The following is a 9694-nucleotide window of genomic DNA, read 5'->3' as shown; positions in this document are numbered from 1 at the left end:
TTAACGTTTTAAAGTCTAACTGAATTTGCCCTATAGTAGACCCGTTTGGGGTCCATAATAGGAAATTGCTTCTCTATAGTCGACACTTCATTTGATTTTCATGTCCCGTTTCAGGACGTTCTTCTTCCCTATTATGGACCCCCCAAAATATTCCTATAATGGACACTCTCGTGTTTAAAGTATAGTTATAAAAAGTATAGACAAAATAAGCAGAAAATTTTCATACACATTTCGAGACTTTATATAAACCAAAATATAAACTAGAGAGCTTTCCATTAAAACATTTGGATTAAAGCAAAAACGGAGTATGAAATTTTCTTGAAACAAATGGAAATTTCCATATAAGGGTGGTCAATGAAACAATTAAGGAGGTCATAATTTCTAAGCCCATAGTCCGATCTGGCCAATTTTCAATGTATATCAGCCTCCACACTGATATTCTTCCCTTCCCTTCATACAGGAGTTTTACAGAAGGAAGGTCGAGAGATCTATAACATCACAAATATTGCCCTCTATAAAAACATTCTTCATGCCTGCCGTATCCTAACGGAGCTATCAAATCCATACTTTCGCCTCTAATTCTATCATGAACTTGTTAAACGTGATGATATTAGCATTTCCATATCTTAGTTAGGGTATATAGGTATATGCTAACATGCTAGCTTACTGCTGAGTGCTGACAATAAGGAGAAACGAGCCCATCATCCCTTTTATCGCTTTGATTTCGATTGGATGAATATGGGAGCGACGATATGAAGCACACGAACAGTGGGACTTCCACTTCTTATCGATAGATTATGCTCCAACCCCGGTTTAGCAGGGTTGGATAAACAAAAATTTATTTTAGACTCATTAGAGTGTCCCTCTCCACGGAAATCTTTAGTAAAAGGCGAAAGATTTATTCGACATTTGAAGAGAGACCAGAGTGACGATGAATCGTCGTTCGAAGGCAAGTCACCAGCGTTGGTTTCGTTTGGCTAGCGATGGTAATAAATGCATCGATGGTACTTTACATTACAATCGAAGCAACATTCTTATAAGATCTCAAAAAACGTTGGTTATGTGAGTAAATGCCAGTTAAAAGTCATACAAACACATCTGAACTCTATCTTCAATTTGTTTTCGCGCCATGCTTCGCTGCGCATGTTCACCCACACTCAAAATAATTGTCACTTAATTTCCACTATAAAAATCAGGTAGGCTTTAAAATCTACATTTATGACGACCTTACTTGTGTCTAATAAAACTTACTCACATGTCATATGCATACCAAAAAATAAATGTAGTGAAATTTAAATGAGAACGTAGAAAACAATATCTATATTCTTTTCTAGTGAATACTACTTGTCACGAATGTATTAAAAATATATGAGTGGGGTACTCAGACCGAAATCTATGTTTTGCATCAATCGCTAATGAAAAATTGTGCAGAAACATCATGAGAGCAATTTACAAAAATAAACCTTTGAGTTTGAAATAAATATTTTCTCTATTTTTGGTCCCGTCCGCCTCTAGTGGACGGGAATTATTATCTCTCACACGAATATTGGGCAAACTATTATCCAATTCACTTAAAATCTACGTGTTTGTTGAAATTTCAATTCACTTAAATTTAACTACATTTTTTAGTGAATTGAGAGCAGTGAGTACCATCACTAACAAATCATTTAACTTCTACAAACGAAACTAGATGGAAAATATCCGCATATGTTTTCATGTAACTCTTAAGTGAAAATTATTTTGAGTGTCCCCTATACAACACACGACATCTTACACGTGAAACGTGACGTTGTTTGTATCGCAAATAATATCACTATTACAGAGAATCCAGAGGAAGCAAATATAACTATGATGTATTGAAGTTTGTTTGACTCTCCGTATGTATTGGAGCTACCAGCCATAGCGAGATGCTATAACAACGGTTCGTTTTCTCTCGTTCCATGTTTAGCTGCTATAAACAAAATTGTGCGCCTGGCGCGTCCATCCATGATATTCGAGTTACTATTTTTGCATTCGTAAATCATGATGTAGGTTAACCGTAGCCTTTGCACATCATGGAGGAAGTGGGGTTTCAACGAGATTTTTCGTAATTATACACTAATGTGGACCACACTTTTATGGAAAAATTCAAAATCATTTGTTCGAGGTGCATTCCCCCTGAAAATAAAGTTTTTTGCTCCCAGAAGCTACTGTAAATATTTCAGCCAGATCCGTCAAGTCTAAATGTATGCTTAACGAGTATGAGGTTTATATGGGAAAAATCGACTAAATATATGGGAAAATGCATACTTTCTACTTTTTTTTACCTCTAAGTGGCGCGGTAGTCAAAATGGATGGAAAAGGGGAGGGTGTGGGGGAGAGGTATTGTTAAGTTATCGATCAACTCAACCCTTCATCGAAATCATGGTTTGCCCAGTGAGAATAAATGATTAAGGGAAGATCCATAAAGTACGTCACGCAAAAATCGGCGATTTTCGAACCCACCTTCGTCACACTTTTTGTAATAAACATCTAAATTTTTTGTATGGATCGTCACGCTGCTCTAAACCCCCCCTCCTCCCTAGAGGCGTGACGTACTTTGTGGACGACCCCTAATGTGTTTCCTTCTGAATAGTGAATGTGATCCAAGATGTGATCCCTTCTTTAAAAATAGACGATTGCCCGGAATAGAGCATCGGTGGATGTTTTTCCTTCTTTAGAAATAGACGTTTTCCCGGAATAAGGCGATTATGGGTTTGATCCCTTCTTCAAACCCAGCCAATGTTTTTAAATGAAATCTGCCTTCTTTTAATCAAATGATGAAGTATCAATAAGAAAACACAATTATCCTGTTGACCAATTGGTTTATTCATCTTCCGATTGTAAAAAAAACTGCGAATCAAACTGGCAATTCCGAGCAAGGCCGAGTACATACAGCTAGTAAGAGATAAAAGGTCAGACGACAAAATCAATATTTTGCACTGAAATATCATGAGGAGTTCACGTTATGCTATTTGTAAGATATCATGTGCCATTAGTTTGTTCTTATCCATAACTTGATATACAAATGATATTTTGAGATTTCTTGTTTCAGCTCGTGCGCTGCGCAAACAGAAAAGAACGGAGTTTAATTACTTGTAGTAGCGCATCTCCTGGAAAGAATGCTTGCCATTGGTAGTGATTTATTAGTTCTCATCTCTTGGACTTTTGGTTGGACTTTTCTTATATTGTATAATAAATACATCATTTCGATTTTAAATTTTATTTTATGATATTGCACTTCAAACATAGTATAAGAATAGTACAACCCCGTACGGCTAGGTAACCATTTTTAATTTAATTGCTGCTATAATTTTAGAGAGGAGTTTAAAAAAATTCCGTTTGCTTTCCAGTGCATTTTTTCAAAAATCATCCTTCGACTACTTTTTCATGCAACCTTTATTCACCAATACGCAACATAGACAGATTTTGACTAGGATTGCATCTATATTGGGGGTATAATTGAATGTTTTCTAGTTGTTTCAAAACAAATCTAATACATTTTAGTCCTTTCGTCATAATAATCATAGGCGATAACAATACTTCCGTCTTACCAACAAGTATTTGTTTAATTTGCTCTACAGGTAGACGGTTTGACAGTTCAATATGTAGATATGGCTTCACTATTAGCGCAACTCTATACAAAATAGACTCTGGGTTTTACAAAAAACGAGAAAGGCAAAAACGTCGCACCATATTCAAACGACTGCCAATTGAGTTTCTAATGTTCAACATATTTGAATTAGCGGTTGTGGATGTTTCCACTCCACACATATCGGATATTAGACTAAGTAGCTGTTATCTGCGTGACAGCCATGAATGAAACAGTTCTCCTAATAATAGTAAGTTTGTTCCTTCATTGCTCATAAAATACACATTGTCAGTGGGAGGCATATTTATGAATGGATTAGTGAGTTTTGCTTTGCAATTAGAGAACGTTTTCTACAGATGATGACGACGGAACATTGTGTACGGAAATGTTGACATCACCGGATAAAGTTGGTTCAGCAAAGTAAAGGCTCCCCCAGACCTAAGCGATTTCATTGCCTCGACGGTGACCAATTAGTCGCCGCGATTCTATCGTTTGGTCGCTGTAGGCAATGTTTCATGTACGCTTCCATACCAATGGCCACAGAATCGCAGTCGCCAAGCGATAGATTGTCGCGTCGCGTATGTTTGGGGGAACCTTAAATCGGACATCTGAAAATTATCGTGACTAAAGGTTCATATGTATATTAACATACTTATTCAATATTGATATGAGCAAAACTAAAGGACAAAACGAGTTGAGAGCTGTTGAGAGCACTGCACCCACCAAAGATGTTTTAGTTCTTATTTTTTCCCTCTTTTGTTATTATTCACCTCACTTCGTTTATGGTAAAATGCATTTCCACTGCTTGAAAACATATTATTGGAAACTTAGAATGTAAGGTAGGTTCTCCTGATGGAATTTCATAGAAAAATGTTTATACAGGTCGGACTCGATTATCCGGGGTTCGTTTATCATGAATTTTAGACTCGATTATCCGGAGTATTTTTTACTTCGATTTTTTTATTTTGATTTTTCAATTTCAATAACATAATATACAATTTGATTATTTTCACAATAAGGGACGTATCTAGGTTATTGGAGGGGTTTGAAAAAGAGATTGCTTCCATGTCGTTTTTTTTTTATTTTTTGCTGACAATTTATCTGCATTTTCAAGGAATTTCTTCTTTATAGTTACACGGAAGTTCTTTTCAATTCTTACGTAAAAATCTTCAGCAACAAGGGGGAACACGAACACACGAACGAAGAAGAGATTGCAATGTCCTGTAAATGGTTATTTAACGTGAGGATCATTGCCTAATGTTTTGACTCTCAAGACCCCTTCTTGTCTTTCTCGGACACGAAATGTCCCAAAAGGGTATATGTTCGTTGCGTTGCGTTGCGTTGTAACAGAGTATTTCGTAGATTGCATACTGATAGCAGTCATGTTTATTCTTGAACTTTCTTATTCCAACTGCTTATGGATTACTATTTGGGATTTAATAGCAACCCAATTGGGGTCAAAATGATAAAACATGAAAGCTACCATTGCCGGCCACGCTCATCTTCTCCGATACTAGGGAAAGGAAGGAAATGATGATATAACATCTACTTAACGAGAGGCCAGCGACTCACCGACGCCCTCATAGATGTCAAGGAGTTGGATGGTTGGTAGGGAATATAGTTTAGGAATATCATCATAAGCAAATGATATAATGCGTTTAAACAGACGTTGGGAGTGACCATGCTAAGAAATTTTTGTCACTCCATTGTTAATTGTCCTGGGATGGGGCGAAGCTATTAAACTTGCCCTGGCTAATTAGCCTAGGTTTAAGCGCCATTGTTCGCTCTTTGAAAGGAGAAAGAATATAAAATATATTAATTTTCCCTTCCCCTTATGCGATCCCAGTTGAAATTATGTACTCATATTAATATATGCCCTTAGTAATAAGCGAAAACCAATATGTAACTTTACAATAACAGAAAATTTACTTACTCTAATTCGAGAGGAATAATATCTTTAACCGATAGCATGCCGACACGATGGTATGCTACTGGTTGATGTTCTGAAAATTCTTTGGAACTTTCCTGAGGCTTCCTCGTTTTTTTAGAATTTCATCAAGAAAAATTCTTTTGAAATTTTTTGAAAAACTGTTCAGAATTTCTCGAAAATGTTTTTGGATTTTCTTGTGAAATATTTAGGAATTCCTCCATAATTTCTTTGCATTTTCCTGGAAATTCTTTGGGTTTTTCTTGAGAAATTCTTCAACATGTCCTCGGAAACTTCTTCGGAATTTCCTCTGGAAATTCTTCGAAACTTTCCCGATTTTTTTGCATTTTCTCGGGAAATTCTTTTCTAAATTTCTGGAGAAAATTTTTGGAATTTCCTCGGAATATGGAAATTTTCAGATTTTACTATGCAAGTTCTTCGGATTTTCCTCGGGAAATTCTTTGGAATTACCATTATTCTCCAAAATTTCCTCGGGAAGTTTTTCGGATTTTCCTCGGAGAAATTTTTCGGAATTCCTTTGGGATTTTTTTTGGATTTTCCTCGGAATGTTTTTCTGAATTTCTTCGGGAAATTCTTTGAAATGCCCTCGGAAAATTTTGAGGAATTTCCTCGGGAAATTCTTCTGTTTTTCGAAGAATTTCCCGAGAATAATCTTCAGAAGATTCTAGGCAAATTGCTCGAATTTTCCTCAAGAAATTCTTCGGATTTTCGTCGGGAAGTTCTTCGGAATTTCTTCGGGAAATTCTGCGAAATTTCCCCGAAAAATCCCCCTATCGAATTAACTATAATTTTTTTACCGTAGATTTTCCACAAAACAATTGGATACGCATGGAATATATTTTAAATGTGTATTAAACGAATGATGCGTTAGACAATAATTGGAACGTGCTTACCAATTTCGTATGCCCATTAATTGAATACAAAGTAGCTTCTATCTTCATCATGATCCTTCCGGGTGGACCGAGGATATCTTAGCGCCTTCAATCATCTGCGAGACACCTTCTCTCTTCTCCCCAGCATATCCACCGGAACTGTAGTCGCGCACTCTACTGCTCGGCTTTTCCTCCGGGCGAACACACGAAAAACAGCAAAAAGGATATAAGATGAACTTTGCTATTTCTCTATTTCTGCATCTGCACTTATTAATCGAAAAATCTAAACTCTTATGGTCTTTTTGTAAGGTTATCGAAAAATCAAATTGAAAATTTCCGGACGTCAAAAAAACACAACCGGTCACAATGGTTACTACGACCAGACCTCCTTAATTACTGGAAATTTTACACTCTGTCCCAAAAGGGTATACGTTCGCTCCAAAAACCAACATATTTTAGATGATCGGAGATTATCTATGGTTGGAGAATTGAGGTGCTGTCTATCACTTGGAGAATGTGATTTTGTCGCCGTTGGAGTGGAAGCGTAAATGGAATATTGCCTGCAGCGACCCAACGATAGAATCGCGGCGACTGGGGCGAGCTTTTACATTGCTTCCTATTGAAAATTGAATGGATCGAACAATTGACTCAAAAGTTTCATTGCTTTCTGTTGAAGATTGACTAGATCAAACTTTGGGTTCATGAATAATGACTAAAATATTATTTTATGTACGAAAAGCGCGAAAAATAGTTAAGCAATTTTTATTTGCACCTCTTCTCAACCAAAAAGTTGAATTCGAATGGGAATCCTGTTTTATCATTTCATATTGAAAATTGGTTGGATCGGACTGTGGACTCAAAAGTTAAGGCCAAAATACGATTTTTCCATTATACACCAGAAAGTCACCGATAACGCTAGGTGGATTAATCAGGGTTTTCCCAAATAATTTCTGATTAAACCACTGCAAATAAAATAAAACATAAATTTTGCAGATTTGATTTTTTTTTTCTAGTGATTCGATTATCCGGAGTGAAAAAAATCGATACTCCAGATAATCAAGTCCGACCTGTAGGGTAAGGGAGGTATTTTGAACCACTTTAGGAGATGGCCGAACATTTTTTCGAATAAAAGTAAGATTTTCTAATAATGCTTGATCAATTCCCTATGCAACTAAAAAGTGGCGTATGCTAGGTAGAATTTGTTGATGTAAATCCCACCGAAAGAACCAAACTATCATAAATTCTGAAGATATGTGGGATCCAATTTTGGACCACCTGGTTTTATTTTGGACCCACCTGTTGAACATATTTTGGACCACTCGAATAATTTTGTATTACTTGCAAAGTTATGTTATTATTTGATTAAATTAGTTATCTCAAGCATTTTCGGCGTTTTCATCCTGAAATCCTTGTTGAGCAATATATTTTTATAAGCTCTCAAAAGCTTAGAACAATATCTACCTGCTAAGGATATTGAAACTAATATCTATTTCAGTACCTCTCGGTACAGCATCATCACAGCAAAACAAACGTGCGGCCGTGATGTATGCACCTGGTCACTCCTCCCCTGCCATATTTTTTATGTAGTTTCCCAGATCTGTTCCATTTACGCCATTGATAGTAGAGGGTTGACCGGTTCTTCCTTGCTCCTTGCACATTCTTTTTTCAATCGAAATATAATCGTAGAATGCGGAGCTCTGTTGCATTGGCAAGCAGCACGGACGGAGAGCGGTAATTTATAAATGCGGTATGGACAGCAATTTAAGAATGGTTTGATACTAGAGAAACAAATGGTTGGTAAAACAAAAGTTTAAGAGATCTAGAACTTAAAAAAGATATGTCGAAAATATGTTCGGTTCAATGAAAAATAAACCTATTTTGTACATGCCTCAGAATACTGTTGTCAAACTTACAATGTTTTGCTTGAGATATGAAACTGTTTCAATAAGATTTTAATAAGTCAACAACATCATTCACATGTTTTAAATATATGTACAAATAAACTTACAGCTTTTGAAAGTTGGCTTCAATTTTACAATGTCCTCTTGGTTTTGGTCTAATCCAGCCGGAATGGGTAAATGCGTGAAATTTTACTTAATAATTGCTATATTTTATAAGAAACAAATGTATGGATAGTTCCTTTTTGCAATAAAATATAAATGTTGCATGTTTTATTTAGTTTTGTGTGATATAAATGTAAAATTCAGCTAGGTGGTCCAAAATATGAGCCCGGTCCAAAATACAGCCGTTGCCCTATTATTCTGTAATAATGCAATTGTGGTTGGAGGGTCCACTATTGGTTAGTGGTTTACTATTGGACGTTATACCCTATATTGTAGATTCTCAAAAAACTATTCTACTATTGCTTTAGGAATACCCACGACTACCGGAACCTTCATCCTATATAATTTATGATATTTTATTCAACTTTCTATAGTTTTTACCATTGTTATTTGACACGGTCAGGCGTATTTAACACTTGGCAGAAATTTGAGATGGACTTATGTTTAGGTAAATAATTACACCAACAAAGTTAAAAAGATAGTTGAAATTAATTTCTTTCAAAATGAATATTAACGTTATCTAGTTCTATTGTTGCCATTGCACTGAATTTATCGAAATAGAATACAAGAACATAACGTCTTTGGACAGTTCTACCTTCTATCTATCTTTGAAAGTACACGTTCCTCTTTTGTGTTTAATGGTTTTCAGTTTTCCAAAGCAACCTTTAGTTCATTTGGTTTAGTAGGTTTTGGTAGGTTTTAGTAGGTAGGTCTTGAAATAGATTTTGCTCATCTAACAAAATGGTCCATGCGTAATCCGTGATCGCGCGTGCATGTATTTTTCGCTAGTGACAGATTTTTCTCACATCCTACTTTTATTCATTTGGCTGATGATTCGAATAGTACTAGGTCACTAAGAAATATTTGTCATGCGATATTCAACATTCCTATACACTTCCAATGAAAATTCGATCTAATAGCTCTACATTTTTCACTAAGGCGCCCTAAAAATGGTTAATTTGTGCAAGCCAATTTTTCTGACCCAAAATAGAAGCTAAATATTTCCTAAATTTCACGCAAAATGTTCGGAAAAATTACATCAAGTTCATTAAATGGATACTATTTATGAGATGCATCGATCTTTAATTGATTTAATTGTGTTACGGCTAGAGGGATTTTTGATATAATTTTTGTTATTTTAACAACTAACCAGCCAATTTTAAAAACACATTTTGATATAATATTTTTCTGAACTAACTCC

General features: G+C 35.7%; 1 non-coding gene across 1 annotated transcript; it reads right to left on the bottom strand.

The window, feature by feature from the left end:
- Positions 1-804: 804 nt before the first annotated feature.
- LOC134218660 (U5 spliceosomal RNA) lies at positions 805-929 on the bottom strand. Its single transcript, XR_009981425.1, has one exon. It is a non-coding gene; the product is annotated as a U5 spliceosomal RNA (small nuclear RNA).
- Between the last annotated feature and the right edge of the window lie 8765 nt (positions 930-9694).

This window comes from Armigeres subalbatus, chromosome 2 (assembly GCF_024139115.2).
Source record: "Armigeres subalbatus isolate Guangzhou_Male chromosome 2, GZ_Asu_2, whole genome shotgun sequence".
Classification (NCBI taxonomy): Eukaryota; Metazoa; Arthropoda; class Insecta; order Diptera; family Culicidae; genus Armigeres; species Armigeres subalbatus.
The sequence above is the reverse complement of the archived record's forward strand: the minus strand, read 5'-3'. Positions and strand labels throughout refer to the sequence as shown.